At 34.5% G+C, this 27,687-nt stretch overlaps 1 long non-coding RNA gene across 2 annotated transcripts in view; it reads right to left on the bottom strand.

The window, feature by feature from the left end:
* Positions 1-3,646: 3,646 nt before the first annotated feature.
* The window catches only part of LOC149153809 (uncharacterized), a 58,851-nt gene continuing 34,810 nt past the window's right edge, over positions 3,647-27,687 (bottom strand). Inside the window, exons 6-7 of one of the 2 annotated variants that reach the window (XR_016263693.1) lie at positions 11,461-11,503; positions 3,792-3,806 (exon numbers count right to left, since the gene is read on the bottom strand). This is a non-coding gene — a long non-coding RNA (uncharacterized LOC149153809). Of the gene's footprint in view, positions 3,807-11,460; positions 11,504-27,687 lie in introns of both variants that reach the window. The other variant, XR_016263692.1, reaches the window with a different exon arrangement.

The following is a 27,687-nucleotide window of genomic DNA, read 5'->3' on the forward strand; positions in this document are numbered from 1 at the left end:
AAAAAAACCCTCAATGAACCAATTTACCTATTTATTACAGGTGGAGCAGGGGTAGGCAAAACACTGACAACAAAAGCAATTTTCCAAATGCTTATATGAATTTATGATTCACAGAACACAACTGATCCTATGAAACCAAAGGGTCTAATATTAGCATATACAGGAAAAGCTGCATATAATGCAGGTGGAACAACAATCCATTCTGCATTACTAATGCCTTTTAACAAGTCTCAATTGTTGCCACTTAGCAAAGAAGTATTAGACAACTTATCAAAGCTATATCAAGAATTGCAACTAGCTTTCATAGATGAGGCCTCTATGATCGGTAGTCGGTTCTTATATTCTATTGACAATAGACTCAGAAACATAAAACATGTCCAAACCAAATACTTTGGAAACATTGACATCATATTTTGTGGTGATTTCTATCAAGCGCAACCTATTCAAGACTCTCTTATTTTTGAACAACCAAGAATCAACAATCAAACAATAACACATGATTTCTGGAAGGATAATGTCAAGTGCTTCCAATTGCATATGACTATGCGACAAACAGATGAGAGATTCATATCAGTTTTAAATAGAATGCGAACAAATTGTCAAACATCTGATGATATAACATATATTAATACAACTTGCATGCGCCTTGTACCAAATGATCCAACATTTCCCTATTTATTTTACAAAAACAAGGATGTTGCAATGCATAACAAGACAATGTTAATGCTCATGCCTGGCAATGAAATTTTAATTAATGCAATTGATGAAAATGAGGAGAATAACGGCAATTTTCCAAGACATCAACATACAGCTAATTTGCCTTCACAACTTGTGATAAAGTTGAACATGTTAGTTGAAATGTATGCTTGCAATTATGATGCACCAGATGGGCTAGTAAATGGTGCAGATGGAATAGTTAAATCATATACCCATATAGATAAGGTCGATGTTCTATGGATTAAGTTCCATGACCCTAATATTGGTCATCGACAATCTAGAAAACTGGCTTATTTGTATACTTCAGACATAGCACATAATTGGACACCAATATTGCGAATATCAAAAGCAATGCTTATCACACCAAAGATGGCTCATTTGAAGATACGGAAACAATTCCCAATTCAACTTGCATGTGCACGCACAATACATAGATCACAGGGCTTAACCTTGGATAGGCTTGCATTCGACCCTACTGGAATACAAGTGCATGGCTTAGTATACACAGCACTATCACGTGTCAGAAACATAGAATCATTGTATTTTCTTAATGCTCTTAGAAGCAATAATTTTAAGGTTAAGCAGAAAGTAAATTGTGAAATGCAACGTTTGCAAAGCACTGCAAAATGGCAATTAAAATATGACTATTCATCAATACAATCATTGCGATCCATCTCTATTCTTTCATTGAACACTCGTAATCTTCATGCACATCTTAATGACATATGCAATGATTATGACACAATGCAATCTGATATCTTATGCTTACAAGAAACATATATGTCATTGTGTATGCAAAATGAGTACTTCAAAAATTTCAATTGCATCTCAAGTTGCATTAAGCATGGACTAATGATACTGATAAAAAAACATATCATTATCCTTGAACATATCCATTTTGAAGAGAAACTTGTAGAAGCATTGTTGGCAAAAATAAAAGTTCACGGATCACAAATTGCAGTACTCAATATATATGCATCACCACATGCAAATTTGAACAATATTTTGAATGTCATTGCAAAATCTTTATGCCACTTAGATCTAAACAATATCATAATTATATTGGGGGACTTCAATATTGATATGGTACATTGCAATCAAAAAACAAAAGAGCTAGAAAGCTACATGAAAAACTACAATCTTCATTTTCTTATTAACAAAACTAATAACATGCATAAATCATTCATTGACCATGTTTGGGCAAATCTAACTAATATAAAATATAAAATTTTCATATTAGATACATATTGGTCTGATCATGATACAATATCTCTTGTCCTTCAGCTATGATATACACATGAAACACTTTACAAAATTGCAAATTTTGATACTTTTGAAATATGTCATTGTTTTTGCCATTTCTATTTTACTAAAGCATATTAGCATATTCTCTTTGTAATAAACCAAATAATAAGACCATATATATTATGCATCCTATTGTACATTTACATATATGACCTCATATATTCTTGAATGCAAATTGTGCCAATGAAACCCTTTTCAATTAAGCAAAACAAGCACCCTATTGTAAATTTACACATATGACTTCATATATTCTTGAATGCAGATTGTACTAGTAAAACCCTTTTCAATTAAACAAAACGAACGAGAAAAAAGAACAAGAACATGGAACATGAAGCAAGAAAGTATATTCTTCTTGCTTTTTCTTTTATATGGTTTTTATGTTCTTGTTCACTTTTTACTTTTATATGTTTTTTTAAATTGAACTAAATATATGCTACTATTCTATAACATGGCATAACTCTTGAAAAAGGAAAAGAGAAAACACGTCAAGAAGAACAAAAATTGTTTGGTGACACCAAAGAACAAGCTGAGCAAGAACCTACCAAAGAGTATGCCCATAAGTATCTCCATCATTTCTTTTATTTCAATTTTACTTGTCACAAATTACTTACATTGATGCAGTTAAAATATTTTGTATAACTAATTAGATACAAATAATTTTTAAACATGACATATGTTTTCGTATTTGGAAAATCAAACTTAAAATATGTTTTTGTTCTGTAATTGCAACAGAATAGAAATGACTGAAGAGATAGAGAGCATAAGCCAAATAGAAAATGCAAGCCAACCACTTGTTTTAAAAAGGTATGTCTATGACAACTATACAAATATGCTAATTTGTATTTACAATATTAATGCTTACTATATATGCATTCTGTTTTTACATATGTATAATTAAATGTATATAAACTAGAAAATGTTGGAGAAGTGAAGAAAGCACCACTAGTCAGTCCTTTCAGACAACGCAACAACAATATATGTACAAGAAGATTTTGTATAACTAATTAAATACAAATAATTTTTAAACATGGCATATGTTTTTGTATTTGGAAAATCAAACTCAAAATATGTTCCTATTCTGTAATTGCAACAGGATAGCAACAAGCATAGGCCAAATAGACAATGCAAGCCAACCACTTGTTTTAAAAAGGTATGTCTATGACAACTATACAAATATGCTAATTTGTATTTACAATATTAATGTTTACTATATATGCATTCTGTTTTTACATATGTATAATTAAATGTATATAAATTAGAAAATGTTGGAGAAGTGAAGAAAGCACTAGTAGTAAGTCCTCCCAGACAATGCAGCAACAATATATGTACAGGTTAGATATCATAAACTTTTTATTCATTGCTTATGCAAAATACATGCGATAATATCCAGATCATATTGAAATATGCAATTACTTTTTTTAGTGCAAGTGAAACAGAAACAACAAAAGTTGATTCAACAAATCTACGAAATGATACATTAAAAAGGTATGCATATGAAATGCAACATTGTAATCTATTTATACTTCTACAGTTTATAGAAAAAACATAGCATTGTAGAAATGTTTATAGAAGTATCTAACTAAGCAATTTTTATAGGCAAAAACAGATACTCCTGGTTAAAGTATCAATTGAAGACCTGAACAGTCGTAGAATTGGACAGTTATTTGTTGGAGACATAATGGTTGTGTATAGCACATTTCTTGATAAAGTAAACAAATCACGTCAAATATTACGCGCCGATTTGACAGATGCTAAAGGAATGATGACTATAACATTAACTGTACCTGCACATTTAGTTGAGCGACATGAACAAAAATTTTTGCAAGGCAACAGCATATCAATTACAAATTTCAGAATATTGCCTAAAACTATTTATGATCGCGGTGACTGTGACAAAATAATTTCACTCAATGAATCAAGTATCATAGAAATTGTGCCTGAGGTTTGCAAAGAATATTGTTTCATTCCAGATACAACCATTAAGCATTTTGCAAACAAAAAAGAAATGTACCCAATTGGTACAATTGGTGCAGCCGTTACACTTGCCAAATGGGTTGGATTGCATTACATACTCCATATCAAAGATGGAGATTCTGAAAATGACAATGCAATAGTATGTATTTGCATATTACTTATTCATAATTTTTAATAGATAACATGCATTACTTCATTATATAATTATTGTAATTTGTCTCTTGCAGTTGCAATTGTTTGACACATACGAACAATATTTTATTTCAATGGAACAACAATTGCAAAAAGGAGAGTTCCCCCTGATTATTTTCAAGAATATAACAAAAAGGACAGACGCAAAAGAAAAAATATTCAAAACAACAAAGTCAACATTCATAACTGAACTTAACACAGATGCAGTAAAGAATCTCAGAAAACTAACTACATCTACTTATGTTGTAAGTATAACAATAATGATCTTTTTACTAACTTTGTATTTCATATGTAATAATGTACATTAACATTTGAATATTTTATAAATAGGTCGAAGGTATCCTGATGGCAGCAAATTCATATTCAACTCCTTTTGAACCTGTTTGTGCTATTTGTAACTCTCCAATTAGTTCATCCATACTGATAACCAATGGGACAATCTATTGTTCACAATGCAATAATAATTTCCCTTTCGTCTACAAGCATTGTATAAATGTTGTAATAGAATCTATTACGAATAACATTGTGCATTGCATTATCAGACAGCCTTTACTACATGACTTACTTCCTGATTTAAAACCAATGTCGTATGAAGCATATCTGGAACAAAAAGCTACCACTGTATACATGTTACGTGACCTCAAAATTCACAGCAAGTTCACACTGAATGAAGATAGTGAACTATTACATGTCGGCTGACAAATGGAAGGTACATCAACATATGCCTTAACATCTTTTCTTTCAAATATGTCCTCTGTTCAATTCATAATGTTATCATTTTATTTTAACTAATTATTTGTTGCACAGATCACAAAAACCAGCAACATGGCAACTATTGGAATCCAATAGCTTGTTCAATGTGATTGACTGCCTTCACGTACACAGCAAATGCAAAAGTCATATGAATATGTTTCTTCATATTATGGTCTTATTCTAATAGAACTATTTAACTTGCAGTTTCCACTCATTTACCAAGAAAATGTACTTATGGCACAATACTCTTGTACAATATTTTTTGATTATCATAATGTTCCATAATTTCTGCTGATTATCTAAAAGAAATTGTTCTATTTTTGTCCTACTTCTACCCATAATTTTTACAAAAGTCTCTCTGAAATTCTGAAATTCATTACTCTAGTTTTGAGCATTCACTGCTCCTTTCTTAGTATGCAATAAGTAGATATCCTATATGCTATGAATACTTCTCTTTTATTTCCAAGGATATGCCACTCATGGTACAATACCAATGGCTTTTGATTATACTATGACTGCAAGTATCAATGCATGGGCAGCTGCTATAGCTATGCATGGAGAAAACCTTATTTGCAACAGTCAATTGTATCTCCAACTGAAGTGAGAAGCAACTTTGTAATGTTATCTTATTTCTTGAATATTTGATTTCCTATCAGGGTTTACATTCATAACATGTCTGGAAAATGTCCAACTAAGGTGAGAAGCAACCTTGTAATGTTATCTTATTTCTTGAATATTTGATTTCCTATCTTGTAATAATTGATTCTTACTGCTAGTATTGCCATTTACTTCATGATGTTTATTTTTCATCTTATAATTTATTATCTGCATTTTATGGGAAATTGTAACTCATGAACTCAGGAGTTCTATGCTATCAGAAATTACTGCCCTCTACCCAAGTCAGTGGACACACTATTGGTATATCATGACAGAAATTTAGTTGGGGTTTCCATGTTCAGATCTGCGTTTGCATCAACAGTGTAACTGATTCAAATAGTAAAATCTAGTTGGATGGGCGAACAATAATTCCAATAGATTATTGCATCGGTGAAATAGTTTATTGTGCAATCAGTGATTCAATAATTGCTCACTGTTGATAACTTAGAGCGTTCGTGCAACCCTTACTTTGTAAGGCTGCTAATCGTTCTCCATTTTTATCTCTAACGTAATGGGGCTTGATCTTAGCCCTCTCTCGATGGGGGTGTGGGAATTCCTTGGCCTCACCATTGCAATTAACTTAAACTCTTTTGTTTTCTTCATGAACGAGGTCATATGGCTGACTGTCATTTCCTTTTTTCTGTGCGAGGATTTGTGAAGACCGTTTAAAACCCAGTCACGTGGATTATCTACGTCACGCCAACCCTGACTAGATGAAGTTTCAAGATTGAAATTTTTGCTCTCCCATAGAGTTGTCCTTAATGAATCTGTTTTTTTCATAAATTTTCCATTTGGGTTTTTTCCTCTATTCTTCCAAGTATCTCTCATTTCCTGCGATATTTTCCCTTGTTAAGTGCTCATAAAATGCCCCGGTACTTTTTTTTGCCTTTCAATCTGAGAATTTCTGTGGTCAATAAAATTAATCTGAAGTAATGAGTACTTTCCTCCTTTTATGTCACCCGTTTGAGAGTGGTTCCAGCATTGAGATTCCAACACTTCCACATGTTTGAAAGAAATCTCAATTACATTTCTTTGTTGGGAATTCCTCTATTCCTTTGTTTTTACTTGTTTCCTGAGATATTTTATTTTGAAGAAAAAACATATAAATTTCTTTATAGAACAATTCAATAAATGAATATCAATATATACTCCGATGGACACATTTGTCCCTACTTAATATTCCACTAGTGGAGCTGCTAAATAACCTACCTACCTATTATCCAGCCCACTTGGGAGCACCCACGGTGCCAGATTATAGGTTCCACAAAGGGAAACCTAAAGAGGCGGACCCCATCAAGCTTTGTTCGTAGTCTTTTTACTACGATGTCGTCTTTCCTGAGTTCATATTTCACCTCTCCCTCCCTTGTCCCGTTCGTAGTTTGATGGGAGGTAGTCTATCACAAAGACAGAAATAGAGGTGGGAGCATAACTATCAAATGCAACGGGGAACAAACATTTATGCAAACTGAAACAGAGGTGGGAGAATAGCTGCCAAAGGCAACGGGGACAAACATTTATGCAAACTAACTTGTTGGACTGTCCTTCTTTACAATTCCTGGACTGTCCCGCTTTACAATTCCTCGGTAGGGTAGCTTCAAGGAAAAGTTCACTTTATGCAAACTGGAACAGAGGTGGGAGGATAACTGTCAAAGGCAACTGGGTACAAACATTTATGCAAATTGCCTTGCTTTACAATTCCTCGATAGGGTAGCTTCGAGGAAAAATTATGGTTATCACCTTCTACCTTTCAAATTCGCTCCATACCAATAACCTTTCGGTAATTATCCAAGATATACCAGAAAATCCAGATAGGCTTTTTCCCACAGGATGTGCAACATAACTATTTGGGATGTGTCTCTGAGCTGAACTGTTTTAAGTTGCAACTATGTTACTGTTTACTCTGTATTATAATCTGTTGCAGCATTTCACTACAATCAGTATGTATTTGCAATTTTGATCAGTATGGTGGCATGTATGTTGAATCATAGAGTTTGATTTTGCTAGTTGATTCAAAGTGATACTTGATCATTAGCAAGTGTCATGATCTTTGTTTACAGGGTTCTTAGCCTTTCAATGTTGGTCTTGCCTTTCATGTTTATTTCATGTTTGTAGGATAAGTTATTTATGTTCCTAATCCTTTTCATATTTGTTAATACTGGATTTTCTATTATCTCACATGGAGTAATCTATACTACCATTATCTCCTGTGAGAGTCATTGTTATAATATCTTCATGTAAACTGATATTGTTATTATTTCTTCCTGTAACTTTTTTTTTGGCCTTTTCATTTCCATGTTTTAGTCACTTTTATCAGTCAAGCAAGCAAAGGAACTCAGGATGAATCTCTGGCAGATCGTAAGTAATTCGAAAGGCAAAAGAGCTTTTGATGTTTTATTTATTTTTTGTTGGTTTCTAGGGATTTTATTACGTGAGGCATTGTGATAGCATTATAATAACAAATCTTTTTGAAAATTTGATTGGATTTGATTAAATATTTATCCGTCCTAAAAAAATTTTCTTTTAAAGAAAACCTTGAGGGTTTAATTTTTTAAAAAAACTCATTTTATGGGCAAGATTTTAACGTCATGTCTTCAATGACATTGAGATGCAGGCAGTTCGATTTTTGGAATGAACTTGTATATAGAGCAAAAGAATGGTGTTTGTACTTATTTGCACGACAGACCCATGTTTGAAAGTATTGAGTGGGACTTGACATAATAATTAGAGCACCTTTGGACCCTCCCAACCATCTTCCAGTAGCGCTTATAAAATGGGTATAATTCAATGTTTTAATAGCAAGCAAGCAAATTGACTTGTTGCATCATGTTCTTTTAACTGTAGCCAAGTGTCATGCATGCTTTGGTATATTGATTTTATCAGTCACATTGTGGGCTTTAATGTTTGCAGATTGTTGTGGGCAGCTTTGGTAATGAAATGCTCACAAATGAAGCTGGAGAAGTTACAAGGTAGCTATTACTCATTTTTGGCTTTCATGTAACATTAAACAAATGGAGCAAATGGAGAAGTTACAAGGTAGCTATTAATATTTTTGGCTTTTATGTAATACTAAACAAATGTCAGAAACAAGGTTCTGAAATGTGACTGACTACGAGGATTAAAAATTAGTATCATCATAAAATGGGAAACAAATAAATAACACATTTGAAATTGTATTGTTTGTGCAGCCATTCCCAGGTTATGTTCACTGGGACAATTAGATTATTAAAATCTAGGATTAAGCCAGTGTAAGTCGAAGACGAACTGAAAATTGTTTCATTTGTAATCAGTATTTTTACTATTTGCTTTGAAATTTGATGCTCTTGATATTAAATGGTAGCAATATTTGTGGTTTTTTTTGCATGTCATGTATGTTTTTTATGGAATGGCCCCTGATTTGAGAAAGGAAGAGCTTGCAAAGCGATGAGTGTTTCTTTACTTACAAGTTAAAGTGTAGTTTTGTTGCTTCACTTTTTGGCAAATGCAGACTTGCAAATCTGATATCTCCAGAGTCTCTATATTTCATATAATGTCCTTGAGATGCTTAAATTCTGCAGGCACTGCTGGGTACATAATGCTTGCCTTCCAAATGTCTCTCCCTACCCATTTGGAATCGTGTTTAGCTTGTCTTTTAATAAAAGATAAAATAATCTTCCATGCACTTTAGATTTACTTGAAGTGCTTTGCCTTAGGTAGCTCTTCCTTTCTTTCTTTGCCTATGGCCTTCAGTCTAGCAAGCCCCAAAAAGGCTCGTTCCACGAGGTTCTACAAACTACACCAACCATCAACAAACTAAATTTTATGACACCTTTGCTAATTGTCAAAAGTTCATCATGCTTTCTGCCAGCTAAGCCATTTTTACACAAAGACATCCATTACCCACTATCTTTCAATATTTTCAACTAATTGCCTCTTGCTTACCGTTAAATATTCCCAAAAACTCAGTTCCATTCACACTTAAAACCAGCTTGCAAACACCTTGAACTTTTCTATAAATTGGCAAAAGCAATGCCCAACTTCTCACTTGCCTGGAAGACATAACTTCTTTCTGCACCTATATATTGACATACATCTCTCTGCTTCATATAACATAGCCTCAATCTGAATACCATTTCTGATCAATGTAGTAACAAGCTACATGGAATCCATTAGCATAACCGAACTTACTCAACTGGCAGCGTTGTTTCTTTTAGCGCTTGTTCTCATGACTCTTCTGATTATGGACATCCTAAAAGTAGAAGCACAAAGGAAAAGGAAACCAAGAAACAACCACTAACAATAACATCTCGAATAGGAACCCCAACTATCAATCATGGGGAGCATAGGAATCTACGACAAGTCCTCGGCTATTAGACTATCCATCCAGTGCTTCTGCCTCTACAACATCCATGCCAGGTAATAGAAATCCTCAGAAAATTTCTACATAGTCATCAGCTTTTACCTTAACACAAGTAAATTTATCATGCATTGCACATGGGGGCCAGAACTGCCAGAAAATCATGTAGAATTAGCTAAAGAATCTGTAGGCTGGAGATGCTATTACTGTTGGATTTGGTGTAGTTTATGCTGGTGCAAAATTTGTCATTACTGTAATGAATATTGCCTTGAAGCCTATTAAGAAAAATAATGCCTATCCAACTGTTAATCATATGATGTTGTCCACTGCAACTTCTGATTGATATTATATCACAATCAACTTAACAATTGCAAGGCTGAACTGTTGCATTTGGTGTAGTTTATGCTGCTGCAAAATTTGTCATTACTGTAATGAATATTGCCTTCAAGGTTACCATTGCAACTTCTGATTGATCTTATGTCACAATCAACTTAACAATGGCCAGGCTAGAAAAACCATGGATGAGATTGTTTACTACAACAGAACCAAGAAGTTGAAGCCTATTGGACTGAACCGCTAAACCTGACTGAAAGTCACTACTGTATCTTACACTCTAAAATTGTCCATAGAAGAAATTGTTAACTACAACAGAACCGAGAAGTTGGAGCCTATTGGACTCAACTGCTAAACCTGACAACCGATGTCCTTTATTGTTTTTCCAAGCAGTTAATTGGGTAGATGAAAGTTAGTGAAGGTAGTTGTAACTTTGAAAAAACATCTAATCTAGTCATTTATGATTGGCAGCCAATGAAACTTTTGCAATCTAACACCAGGATTTTATTCGCGATTTGCCTCTGATGTCAGATAGATCATTTAATTCATGATTTTCTTTTGGTGTCACATACATCATTCCTGCACCGATTGCTGACATTCCAAAATTTTGTCAATTTGCATATCGAGTTCCGCAAATCTACAAATCTGATCTAAAAAAACAGTCATTTATCAAGAACCACCCCCAATCTGACAACTCTACCAGTTGGTAGATGTCTCTGGACCAGCTTTTCAAGAAAGCTTCTGCATCTCCCAACTTCTAAAATAGAAACACCCTCGATTTGACAGCTCTACCAGTTGGTAGATGTCTCTGGAGCTTTTCAGCTTTTCGAGAAAGCTTCTGCAATTGTACTGTTCGACTATGGTATGTCTTCTGATCTGTCTCTAGAATTAAATTCTGTTTTCTTTTGATATTTGCATCTATACTGATGTTCAAATTGAATTTTGTACGATTCAGGTCTGCTACATCTACTTTCCTCCTTTATCAATATGTCAACATCAGAAAGAGAATTAATATGTCAACATCAGAAAGAGAATTCTGCTTTGCAAATGAACAGTTCGATCTTCAGGTACATTTTCTTTCAAAATAATTGTCTCTATCTCAACTTAATGCAATGCATACATGTTCATTGTATATGTCTCGCACTAAGCATCTGCCACTGACATATTTTAGTGTGATTGTATAACAGCTACATTACCTGGAATAAAAGCTCTCTCATCAACTCATAAGCACAACATGCCCTGAAACAAAGAACAAGTCAACTATCTTCAGATCTCATGGAGCATCATTTCTGTACGGAAGAAGCAATATGTAGCACTTAATGCTACTCTAAATCTATTTTTGTGATATGTAACACTTAATGCTACTCTAAATCTACTTTTGCTTCTCCTACATGGACTAGTTATACTATTTTCTAGTGTCGGAGGTGGAGAAAGTTCACTACCTCCTGATATTGTGAAAATTGTGAAAGACATATCTAAACTATTGCATTTTCTTAAACCAAAGTTTCCATAAGTACAAATATAAATTATATTTTAAATACCATTTCTTTCAAATATTATTCGCTATAAAAATTTGAGGCCTTATTGCGCAGTTGCCTGAAGGATCTTTTTTAACCAAAGTTCATATTAGCATTAACCAAAGAATTATCGGTTTTAACCAAAGTTCATATGCACATTTCTATTTTAGATTAGCATTAGTCCATTTTACGTTAGCATTAGTCCATAACATAAAATGTTATTACATTTTTCATGAAAAGGAATTTAGATTGCTTTGAAATTATAGACTATGTCTGAATTTTGGATTGCTTTAAAAGCTGTCTTTAGCTTGATACGTTACAATTTGTCTTTACCTCTATACATTACAGTTTCAAAGCAGTGAACTACTACAGCTTTTGAAGTCCAGTTTAATTTGATAGCCTTTGAGGTCCATCTTTATTTGATAGGTATGGTCGTGACATTTTTTGGGCTCAAAGAATTTCTTGGGCTTACACAATCTTGCGGTTTAACATTGTTTAGGATTTCTCTGCACCGTTTTCGCACCGTTTTTGCAGTAATCCTTCAAATGTATATGCATTTCACTTCTGTTAACTACTGATTTCATTGGTGATGCAATGTTTTGCATATATAGACTGCTTGGTATCTGCTCAAAAATGTTAATGGCATATTATGAATTTTGATTTTATAGCTTGAATTGTGCAGCTATTTGTCATTGAGGTGTTAGTTGTGCAAGCATGCAAGCTTCCCGCCTTAATTTCGCTATGCTTGATAGTGTTATGCACGTTCTTTCTTAGACGGCTTGCCCATAAAACAACTATTCTTACAGCTGGATTTTATTTTAAAATCAACATAAATTCTTACAACTGGATTTTATTTTAAAAAGAAATAAATTCTTACAACTGGATTTTAAAAGCAACATAAATTCATACCACTGAATTTTATTTTATAAGCAACAAAAATCTGATTGCTGGATCACCAGTTCACTGATTGTACCTCACAAGATAAATATAAACTACCACAAATCAAGAATACATTTCCTTTTTTGAATTAACTATTCTTGGTTATGTCCTTGGAACTGAAAAGAACTAACTTGGAACAGTGCACATGTTTTTTGAGTACTCTCCAGGCGAGCAGGAACATGGAAAATATGTATAGTCATAGAGAAGACAAGATATACCTATGAAGCCCTGTAAAAGCCATAAGCGAAGCATAACCTAAATTCGTATATGGCAATGTTCATGCTTCTAACACCTTGGCAGGGACTACCACTACGACAATCGCTCCCTTGTTTATATATGAAGATCTTATCATTTCCATTTAGTGGTTTTTTTTAGTACAAAATGGTCACCAGAATGCTGGGCTACTTAAGCCACAATAGGAGTTGCCTCAATGGAATTCACGTCGACAATTGAAAACCCAAAACCTCACAAGTACAGAGTGCAATGGATATTTGCTTGAAAGTTGAAACTACGAAAACCACATTGAATATGCGGACAAGTTTTAGATATATATATATATATAGAAAGAGTTACAGGCATGGTTGGTCGGAGGCTACGCGGTGAAGAAATTGACGTGGAATTATGCTACTAGATTCACGTGAAATAAATGTGTCCCAACAATTTGGATTAATACGCAGTTTTGTTGGTTTTTACATTATCATAATATATTAAAGATGTGAAGGGCCCTCATTTTCAGAGTAATGTCATAAACTAGATTAGGTCATTGTTTTGAGGCTTCTGCGATTAGTGCTTTGTGTGTGGTTTTCTTCCGGAGTTCTCGCATCCATAATTGTTTGAATCGACGTTTTGAGCCATCCACCGTGGCTCATCATCAGGATAGATCAGTAATTGTGTAAGACAGATCTCATTGGAATGAATAAATAGGGTTAAGAGATGTAAAGGGAATGGAAGCCGACCCTGTCATAATTGTTTTATAATGTTTGGATTTAATTTAATTATATAATAATAAAAGTAAAAAGATTTAAATTGAAATATTTAATTATATAATAAGAATTTTAATTGTTTTCAATTTATTGAGAATAAAAATAAATTATTAGGTTCTGACTAGTTTCCTCTAATTGGGAAGCTGGCATAGCATCTTTTTGTGTCACTCTACTTTTTCTCACATTTAACAGTTTTTTAGTTTGATATATTTATATTTATTTAGGGAGTTGTTTTTAGTGCGATTTTTTGAATTTTCCGGTGCTGGAATCAGGCGTATGTGTTATTTAAACTGGTTTTTTTACTGTATATATGGATTCAACACCCTGAAAAATCCCTAGGGCACTACGATTGTGCAGGGGTTACCCATCAAACTTGTGATGGTTTTTGATTGTATATATGGATTCAACACCCTAAAAAACCATTAGGTCACTACGATTGTGCAGGGGTTACCCATCAAACTTATGATTTCAATAAATTCCTGCCGGATTTTAGAGAATATATATGGATTCAACACCTTGAAAAACCCCAAGGGCACTACGATTGTGCAGGAGTTACCCATCAAACTTGTGATTTCAATAAATTTATGCCTGCTTTTAGAGAAATTACACTGGAAAAACCCACCAAAAAAGCTTCCAAAAAGTGGCACTAAAGACAACGTGTTTATTTAGACCTGTCTACCGAGGTCATAATTTTGCCCATAAATTTATTTTTGGCTTCTTCTTTTTTGCAAAAATCTCACCAGAAGAGTGTTTGAATTTTTTTATGGTGGAAATGAATTCAGCATCATCAAAATCTCTAGGTAGCCAAAATCTTAAAAGTTATAGTTGTAATTCAAATTTCCCAAAATTTTTGCCAAATTTTACCTAAATCATGCCAAAATTTCCACTATTTTCCAAGCAAAATTGTAACCCCCTTAACTTAAGGTACATGATGATCTATTGACTTTTTTATTTTTTAATTAACAGCGTAGATTTATTCTCAAGGGAATATGTTCAGCATATGCTTAGTCTTAATGCTTATCAAGGATTATAGTCTGTTACAGAGTTTGTTAGGTTGCATTGACTTTTAATAAATTTAAAAAATTAGATTTGTACCATGGTGGCTCCTTGCCCACCAATTTCCTAGGGATTTGGGATTATTCCAATGATTTGAAATTATTCCAATTCTAATAAGTTCATATTCTAATTAGATTGGGAAATTAATATATAAGCAAATTTTATTTAGCAAAATGGTTCATTTTACATTAAGATGTGTAATTCCTTTTTTTCAAGTTAAAGTTGATCCATAATCTTTTTTATACATAGTTAATTAGGTAAATGTGTACATTGATAAGGCATTCTTCATGTTGCAATAATTTTTTTTGTTATATTTATAAAGTCTTCGGCTATATTATTATTATTATCCGATTTTAAGATCACAACACACCAAATTGGTGTATGGGACCCTTTTGTTTGTGGGACAAGGGACCCACCTCTGTGCAGCGATTTGACTTCTAAGTCTACAAAGGCATACATACTCTACCCCTCTAATTTTGAACCTGTGATCTCTTAAGAGGAAACACATGCTCTTAACCCTTAGACTCACTCAAGTTGCATCATTAGACAAATGAAGAGTCCAAAAAACATTTTAATGTATGTGATAATCAAATTGAACAATACATTATCTATAATGTGCCCAATTGATTAATATTTTTAATGTAATTATATTATAGTATATATATAAAAACATTGAGCGTCCATCAAATATACTTTCCACGTCCGAATTGATTAATATTTTTAATGTAATTATATTATAGTATATATATAAAAACATTGAGCGTCCATCAAATATACTTTCCACGTCATATTTAATAATAACGGCACGTGGAAGTCACTCGGAGAGATAATGTGAAAGGGCTATCCCCTGGAATGAGACACGTTATAACATAAAAGAGGCCAACCACATGTAGAAAGAGAATCTTATCATATCTAGCTTTACGAGATTCGTTAAACATGGTTGGTGGACATTATTCAAACTCATTTATAATTTTGGAGGCTTGCTAATTCCCGAATAAATGTTAATGGAAAGAATAATCTAATGGCTTTGTTAGTTGTCTTGGTTGTGATTGGTTTTTAAATATGATAATTTTTTTTATGTTTAATATTTTAATATTTTTGTTATATTTTTTATTTGAATTGTTTTTAGTGTGATTGTTTAGAAGTTTTTTTAGTTTAATTTCTCTAAAATTTGACAATAATTTATTGAAATCACAAGTTTGATGGGTAATCCTTGCACAATGGAAGTGCCCTAAGGATTTATCAGGGTGTTGAGTCAAAAACCCAGTTTAAATAACACAAATCTATTAAATTAAGGCTTATGTGATCCATATCCAATTTTTGAGACAAGTTTTCGGCGATAATCACATCGAAATTCATTTGTGGACGCGTTTCGAACCAGGAAATTAATTTGTGGACACGTTTCGAACCAACAAGTGTGGTTCATCATTAGGTAGTGATGATGAACCACACTTGCTGGTTCGAAACGCGTCCACAAATGAATTTCGATGTGATTATCGCCAAAACCTGTCTCAAAAACACAAATCTAGATTTCACCTCAAATTTTTCAGCTGATTTTTGACACCTGAAAGTCCAAAAAATTGTAATAAAAACAACTCCCTTTTTATTTATATTTATATAAATAATCATTTTTAAATATATATATTTAAATATTTAAAAATAGAGTTTAATGTTTTATTTTAGATATTCAAATTTATTTATTATTTTTATAAATAAAAATTGTTATTATAATCAATAATACATATATAATAATTTAATAATATTAAATATTTATTAATAAATAATTTTTTATTTCGTTATTATAATAAGTAATATATATATATATATATATATATATATAATTTTAATATTATTAATAAATAATTAAATATTTATAATTAACGGCTAATTTTATAACAGCTAGTTTTTTTATTGGAATTTAAAAAAAAATATATTAATTTATTAATTAAATAAGTAGGTTCTAATGGCTAATTCTGGACTCTAATGCATCCTTGCTATTTATTCATTAGGATATATGGATGAACCACATTAGCTGGTTCCAAACGTCATCCTTACTATATTATTTTTATTAGTTATTAATTGATTTATGTTCAAAACTCTAAGTATAATAGTTGAGTATTTTATTAAGATAGTTTTTGTGTGAAGTTTATAGGTACAAAAAAATCTAGCCATGTTAAAGATTAGAATGGCATTTTATCTATTTAGATGTCCCTTGGTTGCAATTTCTTAGCCAAAGTCTAGGTTATGTTTCATAGCGAGAGGCTAGTCTCAGAAGTCACAAACAAACTAGTAGACCACAAGTTATGTTTAGACCAACTTAGATCCATATTAATTCTAGATCTTCGGAGCGTCAAGAGGGATCAAATCTCTTTGCATCTTAAGATATTTCTATCTCAGGGGATTTTATCTCTTTCGTCTCTTGGTATATCCAGAGTTAAGATGGATCTAGGTTAGTTTAATTTCCCCCTTTAAATAGGGTATATTCCACATGAATACCATTTGTAATACCATGGGTTCTCATAAACCTGTTACCGAAAACTTAACCAAGTCAAGTTTACCTCAACAACTCAACAAAAAATAATAATAATAACATAGAATTCTTATTTTAAGATAAGATTTATTTTATTTTATTTTGGTGGAGTTAAAATGTTTACATTAATCTTTTTATTTATTTTATTTTTATTTTTATGTATTTTGACCGAGTCAAAATATTTACATGACAGGGCATTACAACATCTCTTGCATACTGGGTTGGAGAGCGCCTCTCGATGCAACTAGTGCAGTGATATAAATTAAATGGTCGGTAAACATGGATAGGGTTTAGTTCATGGTGGGTTGGAGAGCGCCTCTCGATGCAACTAGTGTAGTGATATAAATTAAATGGTCGGTAAAAGTGGATAGGGTTTAGTTCATGGTAAGCATCAAAACACATACTTCATAATACATCTTACATTGCCAAGATTTAAAAAAAAAATCATTAAAATTAACTAAATTATATTAATATTATTTACAAAAAGAATTAATATATAAATGAAAGATATATACATTAAAAACACATGTAATAATATTCTTAACCATGGAAATACTCCCCCACTTTACCATAGAGATTCTTAATTTGTAAATAGTATTTGTTACAATACTATGGGTCAATACATGGCTATCAATACCACATGCACAAAAAAAATATAACTCATTTCGCTTATCAATATCACATGCCTAAAAAATTATAACTCATTTCATATGACATCTATTTTTTTAATTAATTAATTTAATTAAAGGGGAAGAAAGGGCATAACTACCTTTTAGATAAATCTTAGTTTTTTATTCCCTCGGATGAGATGATGTGCATAAAAGAAAGGGGGGGTGAGATACCACATCCTCACCTGGCTAATGGGCCATGAATCAGCAGTCATCATGCAAAAGATAATATAGAGGGAATGTCATTAGGAGGAGATGAGTAGGTTAGCCAAGAAGTTTAAGTGTGCGATGAGAGTTATGGAAGATGTTTTAAGCATGATGTTGGGTACAGGGAATGTTTCGAGATTGCATCTGAGGGAATTGAGGGTTGAAATCCATTGACAGGAGGTTAGCCTAGGGAGGAAAACACTTGCGAAGGGTAGTGGAATGTTGGCAGAACGAGTAGTTGTGCTACTAAAGAAATTACAACAACCTAACTGCGAGTGTTTCTGGTGGAGAGAAGGTGGAAACTACAAGCCTCAAGGAACGACAACAACCGAAGTGAGACAAACCTAAGTCAATTAACAGTCACCATTGTAGTTGAATCTAGTCCCACACTCTAGTGGACACTGCAATTCACTGAGAAAACAAGAAGATCCTTTAGCTTCCTTTGCCAAATTGGGAAAATTTTGAATTTTTAAAGGCTTACACTGAGCAGGAGAATTTATGGCGACATCACTACTAGTGTTTTATAGCTCGTTACCCTCCTCGCTAGATTTTATGTTGGATTTGTTCATGTTTTGTGATGTATGCAGAGTGGTATATTCTTTTGTTTCTAATTTCTGTTAATATTCGTAGTAGTTGTTTCCTTTATGAATCCTGGGGAATTTGTTATGCTGGGAGTGTTTTTTCTAGGGTGGTATATTGGGTGTGGATTTTATTTTTCTATGTTCTCACTCAGTCCTGTGATATCTTTTCGGCTCGGGAAGGTTTAATTAGCCACCTAAAAGGGCTAACCCTGCCTTAGTCTCTCTCAGTTCCTCCTCGTGTTTCTTGTTTAAGTGGTGTCTCTCGGGCAGCTTTCTAATGGGTTGAGCACGCTTGGGGTTGACGGGATTTTGTGGCAAGGGCGGGGGAAATTTCACATTGGCCTTGATATTGTAACAATCCCGGAAGGGTGGGTGTCTGATAAAGTTAATAAAGGAAAAATAATAACCAAGGTTATGGGACATGTATTCTAAGCTGGGGCAAAACATAGTGATCGAGATCACTTGTGATTAATTAATGGCTATGGAAATTGGCAAAGGCAATGACAAAGGATTTGGAAAGGTATGAGGCATTAATTGGCATTTTATTTATGAAAATAATGGTAAATAGGAAAAAATGAAGGTGAAAGGTCACATGTTGCATGTGAGGAGGAAATTGAAGGAAAATAATGGAAAATTGAAGAAAATAGAGGCTTCAATGATAAAAAGGCTTATGAGATCAGTTCACAGTTTTTTTTTTCAGTGTTGGTTTTTTGTCAGTTTTAGCTTAGAGCTCTCTCTTTTATTCTCTCTCTCATACTCTTTGACACTTAGAGTTTTCTTCGAGCACTCTTGGAGGAGTGTGGGATACTTGGGATTTGGAGCAAGGAATCAAAGGAAAAGAAGGGAAGCGAAAGAGGACAGCAGGATCAGCAGCTATAACGGGTTTTGCTTGCAGGTATCGAATTGCATGTCTGATTTCCTTGCTAGTTTTGGCATGCATGGCACATGCATGTGGTTTCTTGGTTATGATTTGTCGTTGGCATGGAGGATTGCCTGGATTGATAGTAGTTTTTCCTAGCCTTGCCATTTTATGGATAGTCATGGTGTTGTGGGTTTCTTTCCTTTTGTTTTCTGGTTGGTTCTCATGCTCCTTATGGTTGTGGGTTGAGTTACTAGTTACTGGAGCCTTGGTTGGAAAAATTCTATGGAAACCCTATAACAACTTGGGTTGAGTTACTAGTCTTGGAAGCCTTGGTTGGACAAATGATTTCGAGCCCTTGGTGGGTTGAGTTACTAGTCCTAGAAGCCCTGGCTGGACAAACGCTTTAGAGCCTGACAACTGTTATGGGTTGAGTTACTAGTCCTGGAAGCCTTGGTTGGAACAACTGCTCTGGAGCCTTAGATAGCTTGGGTAGAGACCGATTTGGTGATGGTTAATGATGTTCGACTGTGAGGTGGAATCATTGGTTTAGGGTTGAGGTGGTTTTGCCTCTAGAAGCCCTGGTTTGGTTTTGTTTGATTTGTTTCATGAGATCCCACATTCATGCTTGGAATATGGCGTGAGGGTGATTGGTTGAAAGAGAGATTTGGTAAGTCCCTGACTTGGTTGGTACGTGGAAGTCCCTGACTTGGTTGGATTTTCATATGTTAATAAGAGTTCATTTTCCTTTGGTATTTTCATGAGAAAATGTGCTTGTCATTATGTGGCTTTAATAGTTGTTTCATCATTGATATATCTATGGTTATTTGTTGGTTATGAGCATGTTTTATGATAATCTTTATGTATGGCTCTCATCATGTTTTGGTTAGTAGATGAAATAATAATGAATGAATGACCTAATAGATAACAATGCAGCTATTTGGAGGAGATATCAATCCTCCTTGACAATTCTCAGATAAGTATGAGATCCCTATGTTCATATTTGTTGTTATGACCTATAGATTTCATGTTTACGATATGTTTAACGAAATGTCTGTCAAGGCTAGTAGGGGTCGGATCAAGTTCTTGGTCAAATGTTTGCATTCGTAACCTTATCTTAGTGTCAATTATCTTTTTTGGAAGTTCCCTTGATGTTTTGGGTAGTGGCCTAAGTCTTGGCCTTGAAAAAGTGGCACGGAATATGGGGTCGTTAGCACAGAATTGCTTGAAAAAGGCCATAGTCTCATGCATGCCTTGTTGTGGGAGAAATTGGAGGGTCTTAGTCACATGAATGGATTTTCATGGGAGTGACTTGGGGTCTAGATCAACAAAACATCAAGTTGTCTCAGGGGTTTGGCACCTGGAAGGGTTGGTTGTCTCCTGAAGGTTTTGTATCTCTTGATGAAGGTCAGATTCGTCTTGTCTTGTCAGTTCCACTTCCTTAATTGTACTTGGGGAGTTGAATCACATCATAGTAACTCTTCATCACATGTTTACCCCAGTGGACTAGTTCGCTTGGGTAAATGTGGGAGGAAGGTGTGACAGAGTGGTATCATAGCATGGTTTTGTTCTCCTTGGGTGATGTCTAGTTTCCGTTCTCCTTGGATTAATGTGTTTTCATGTGTACATGTTGGTTGCATATGTGTCTTTATTCTTGTGGTCTATGTGTTTGTTATGTATGCATGGTACTGGTCATTGTTTTCGTTGTGATGTCATGCAAAAGATGATGATGTTTTTGTTAAGATGTGTTGTCATGAATGTATGTCGATTGTGTATGTATTGTTATGCATGTGTGTCATCCATATGTTTGTTATGCATAGTACCTAATCAGTGTTATAATTATGGTATTATGCATGGTAACTGGATGACAATTAAGATGATGTCTATATACTGTGATGATTATGATTATACATGTATTGTGCTAATCTGGTTGATCTTGCAGATGAGAGATCCTCCCCTGAACTACACTGAGGTATGTTGGTTTGTTTATAATTTGGTTTAGCTGACATGATATACCTTGCAGGAAGAGAAGATCAAAGATGACTAGAAATATGGTAGACTATAGCTCACGAGATTCTCCCTATATATCAAATGAGCAGCATGGTGAGGGATATTCTCCTAACATAACAGACACTCTGAGAAGTTTGAAGGCAAAAATAAGAAGTTGCAAAGAAGATAATGACTAAATCATTCAATCACAAGAGATACTTTCTAGGGCACAGGAGAAACAATTATAGGTCATTGTGGTGATTCTTCAGATATTTTCAGGCTTGCAGAAATAAGAACCACTTAGAATCAGTCATGGGTAGGAGGATAGGACTAATGGAGCATATGGTAGCAGGTCACATGGTGGGCACAGGTTGGATAGAGATGACATAGTTAGAGATGGCAGATTCTTGGATACACCTGATAGACGAGGTAGTGGACATGGGTTTTACTGTATTTCTGGTTCAGACAAGTATCATGGTCATCATCATTATCATCCTTATAGGATGAGTGATAGAGGATATTTTCCGGATGAGTTCAAGAAAGAAAAGGCACCTACATTTGATGGGGAAATGAAGAAGTCACAAGATGCATAAGCGTGGTTGCTTGGGATGAATAAGTTCTTCAAATTGAATGATTACTCAAATAACATGAAAGTCAAAACAACTACATTCAGTATTAAAGGTAAAGCAGACATCTGGTGGGAAGATGTAAATAATGTCATAGGTATTCATGAAGATGGGTTGACTTGGAGTGAGTTTGAGGGAATTTTCAAGAAGAATTATATATTAGAGAGATATTATGATGACAGGGAAAAGGAGTTCTATGAGTTGAAGATGGGATCTATGACTGATGAGGAGTACATTAACAGATTCTTGGAGTTGTTGAGGTATGTGCCTTATCTTAAGGAGGAGAAAGTGAATATTCAAAGATTCATCAGTGGGTTGTTGGTAGCATTCAAGGACAGGATTGAGTTTGATGAGCCTAGATCATTGGAGGAAGCCATTAGGAAGCTAAAGCATTGTTATGAGAAATCAAAGCACAGATATGAGACTAAGTAGGTTTGGAAAGGTAATGAGAAGAATAAAGGAAAATGGGATAAGAAGTGAACAAGACCTCAGGACACAGGTAAAAAAGAGAATGTAGCACGACCTAAGAAGTTTAATGCATCTTACAGAAGACATGGATTTCAGACTCAGGAGTAGAACAAGGGTGATGGTAGGAAGCCCTTGCAATGTTGGACTTCTAGAGGAGAGATTCACAGAAGAGATTGTCCACAACATCACGGTGGTAGACCGTAGTGTTGATCCCCAAACTTGCATCTTTCCTATACACCTTTCTAGACTTTTTCCATTTACCAGGACCTCCTAAGCTGTCAACATCATTGCATATTGAGTTTAAAAGAGCACATAAAGTGGTTTCCTAACTATGTTTTGTGTCTGCTGTTTGAATTAGATTTTTTCTCATTGAGCTGCGGAATCTTGTCACTTTCTGCAGCCAGTTCAACTTTCCGCGGCCTTTTTGTTAAAGTCTATATTGCAGGTGTCTTCAGGCAAATCGAGCCACATGGGCAAGTTGGAAATGACGTGGACATGGACCGAGTCCTATTGGCTCAGTCAAATTCATCAAAGAAGGCAATAGTCAACGGTGGTCAAGCGGTGGTCAACAGAAGAGTCCTACGGTGACAGAACTCTGTTTCTAAGCACGTGAAGACTTGCGTGGTCGTTCCTAGATCTCTGGGGACATATCAACACCTGTGGACTACTCCATAAGCCGAATCCAACAGCCACCCTCAATAGATTTAATCATCACGGCAGCCATGATGCTAGATCCATGGACATTTTCATTCACATGTCCTCTATCAACGCAGTTTCTAGGAAATTAGTTATGTAACCTTCTGTTATAAATAATGTGTTCCCATACGCATAATAGTTAGTCTTTGTAATGTAATTTTGCTGTTAAGAAAGCCCACTGTGTCGTGACACTGTTTCATTGTTCTGACTGTATTTTGAATATATGAGAAGACTTTGTTTATAAGCATAATTCGTGGTTGATAGCTATTGCCCGAGGTTGTGCAAAGTGCCCCTGCACACGCCGAGGTTTTGTTTCATACTGTTGTACATTTTCACGATGTGTTTCTTTACGTTCATTATGCCATAATTATTCATTTGTATATATTGTATTTCTTATGGTATTAACGTGTCATTTCTATCCATAATTTTACATGCTTTATTCTATTGTTAACTGATCAGTGTATTTGTTCCAGATTACAGTAGGCAGCCCGAGCATTTGCATATAGTTTCCACGATGACTAATGACATGGAATCAGTCTTGTCTTTCTGCTTATTTATTTTTCTTAGTTTTTTTAATTCCAGCACTGTTTTGTTTATTTCAGTTATGTTCATTGGCTTTATTAGTTAGATTAGATATTAAATTACTCATATCATTGTCAGTTACCTCCGAAAGCCGTAGCGAGACTAATGGTGAGGGATTGAAGTATGAGTGTGTAATTTGATATTAGTTTATTTTTCTATTAGATATTAAATTGCTCATGTCATTATCAGTTACCTCCGAAATCCATAGCGAGACTAATGGTGAGGGATTGAAGTATGAGTGTGTAATTTGATATTAGTTTATTTTTCTGCAAATTAGATATTAAATTGCTCATGTCATTATCAGTTACCTTCGAAAGCCATAGCGAGACTAATGGTGAGGGATTGAAGTATGAGTGTGTAATTTGATATTAGTTTATTTTTCTTCAAATTAGATATTAAATTGCTCAGGTCATTATCAGTTACCTCCAAAAGAAATGGCGAGACTAATGGTGAGGGATTGAAGTATGAGTGTGTAATTTGATATTAGTTTATGTTTCTGCAAATTAGATATTAAATTTCTCATGTCATTATCAATTACCTCCGAAAGCCATAGCGAGACTAATGGTGAGGGATTGAAGTATGAGTGTGTAATTTGATATTAGTTTATTTTTCTGCAAATTAGAAATCAGATTGCTCAAGTTGTTTATGATTACCTCCGAAAGCCATAGCGAGACTAATGGTGAGGGGTCAGAATATGAGTTGATGTAATTTGACTTTAGCTTTACTTTGCTTGCAATTTTTGGATTTCTTTGAGTACAGTTTCTTTTGTATTTAGACAGCAGCAAGGATAAGGGTTTCATGATCAATAGTTCACTGTTTGTTTAATTAGAATAGTGGTACATTTTCATTCTCTTTTAGGAATTAATTTCATCATTGCATGTTTTAAAACCTTTTTGAAAAGTTTGAAGTTTTGGAAATTATTTTAAAGGACATCATTGCCTTGAACATTTATATCCATACTTGTCTTTTAGAATTTCCATCTCACATTAGGAAATCAACGAAGATAAACCCAAAAACAAAATAAAAACCAAAAACGACAAAAAGTAAGAAATAGGTTATCTTGCACATATAGTGCGTCGCACTTCAATAGTTTACGACTCCCGGATTCACAATTAATATAGCAATTTAGGACACTCTAAATTGACCAAACACGTAGACCTACAGTGCTCAGGAGGCACAAACAGTGGGGGATGTTGGACAGAGTATTCCTCATATTTATGCAGTGTTGGATAACAAGCAGGCAAATCACCATGCATCTATTATCGAGATGGACGGTAAGATTTGTGATCAAGTTGTTTCTATTTTGATTGACCTTGGATCTAATTATAGTTATGTTAATCCTAACCTTGTGGATAAATGTGGTTTGAATAAAGAAGTGCATGCAGAGTCTTGGTTAGTGTAGTTGGTTGCAGGTACTAAGAAGAGAGTTCATCACTGGGTAATATCTTTTGCATTTTAGTTGAATGGCATGTCTACATTAGCACAATAAAATGTGCTTCCATTTGGATCATACAGTATGTTGTTGGGTATGGATTGGTTGTATCTTCATATGACCAAGGTGGATTGTTATGACAAGGCTATTGAGTGCTTGGATGATAATGGAGAACCGATAATTTTGCAGGGTGAGAAGAAGGAAAAATCAATTAGAGTGGTTACAACTATGCAAGCCAAGCGTAGTCGCAGAAAATGGTGTGTGTTATTTGCAATGCATATTTCTAGTGACAAAGGTAAGGAAGTTGAGGACGCAAATGTCTTGAGAAGGTACCCGGTTTTACAACTTTTTCAAGATGTATTTCCTACAAAGATTTTAGAGATGCAACCTCACAGAGAAGTAGATTTTTCTATTGAGTTGGTACCAGGGGATGCACCAACATCAAATGATTGGAATCTGGATTAGGAGCAAAAATTTGCTCAAAAATAAAAGTGCTCAGAATTGCTCAAAACCTAAATGAATGTGTTTGTCTCAGCGATACGATCCAAACACAACTCGTTTCACTCAAAACGGAGCTCGTATGAGAAGATAGAGACTTATGTCCACTTTGCCAAATAGAAGAATTTTGGGTACGAGGTTGACTGGGATGTTGACTAGGCATCCATTCAGCCTAGTCAGCAAAAATAATATTCCAGGGAATATTCCCAAAATATTCCCATAGGTATCTCAATTGGGTTGTGACAAGTGTCGACATTGGATTGGTCAAAGGAATTTTGGAGGACCAATGAGAGATTGACACGTGGCAAGCGCAGATGCCACCACATGCTCTCTCAAAGGTCGGTTAAAATTATAGTTGGCAGGACGGGGAATCGAACTCTTAACCTCACCTAGACAAGCGCAATGCCTCACCGTATACCACAATGTGTTACTTAACATATAAGGGTTGCGCTTTTTATTTAAGAATTAAACTTTGGCACTTAAGGAAAGAGAGGGCTAGCCCCAAAGGCCAGCCCTCTACAAATATGACCATACCCCGTAACCAAGAACCATTACCAGTGCTAAGTGGAGATTAGTTTTAATTAAACACATGTTTATCCATTAATTAATGGTGGTTTAACTTGGCGAAATTTTGGCAGGTCTGATAAATTCGGCATTTGCTCCATTTTTAGCGGGGTTAACTGGAGTTTCTCCAGATTTGGTGGAGTTCTCCAAGGGAAAATTGAAGAGACTATAAGTTCTTCAATTTTCGAACAATTTTGGCTTAGAAAGAGTCATTCCTAGATGATTTGGATGCTCTAAACACAATGGAATAGGTTGCAGAGAAAGAAAGGCACTTCTGTACGTGTTTTTTCTACGTTGAAGTTTAAGGAAGCCTAGGGCCACCTAGAGAGGAGGTCAAGCCTAGATCAGTTGAAGTCCAATTTCAGATCTTGGAAAGTCATTTTTGGGGTTTTTGGGTTTTTTGAATCCAATGGAACAGGTTGCAAATCCATTGGAGTATTGTAGGTGCATGTAATCATATATTTGGCCATTAATCCAAAGAGGGCCTAGCCATTGAAGTAGGTCTAAGGAGATGTAGCCCAAGAGGGGTGAACTCCTTTATCAGCTTTGTGTTATGAGTTTGTTGTGTTTTATTTCTCTGCAATTTACTTGTTGTATATGTGTTTTAAACAGCTAATTAATCTCATAAATTGCTCATAAAAGACACTCAACACTTGACACATAATTCCTCACATTTTGGTTAATTTGAGATGATCCTAAACACATTTTTTAATATTGATGAGGGAGCTTGCATAGCATTAAAAAGTTTGCCCAAAATTCAAATCAAGTTGGTATCAGAGCATTGTTAGCTCATTTTAACCCTGAGATGGTTTGCCAAGGTTAGCTAGAAAATTAGCTATTGGTTTTGTATTTGTGCAAGGAGAATTTAACTGTGTGAAAGTTTATGTGTGTAAGCTGAAGAAGGGAGATTCTTCTTTGTTGAGAAACTTTTTGAAGCTTTATGAAGATTTTTGATGCATTACAAGTGTAATGGCGGCTTCAACAAGTGATGTTTCTAATCCATCTTCCTTAGCAAGACTCTTTGATGAAGAGATGTTGCATGAGATTATCATTATGAGAGATTTGGTGCAAGAGTTGTATGAAGATAGGAAGGAGGACACTATACTTCAAGAGGAGTTGCTGGCCATGAAGGAGGAAAAGAAAGAGCTTCTTGAAAAGATGCATGAGATGGAGATTCAACTCCATGATGCCAAGGAAACCCTAGCCAAGTATGTGCATGAAAATGAGG

Source organism: Pinus tabuliformis, chromosome 9 (assembly GCF_031772625.1).
Source record: "Pinus tabuliformis cultivar Carrire ecotype Pingquan chromosome 9, CPIR1, whole genome shotgun sequence".
Classification (NCBI taxonomy): Eukaryota; Viridiplantae; Streptophyta; class Pinopsida; order Pinales; family Pinaceae; genus Pinus; species Pinus tabuliformis.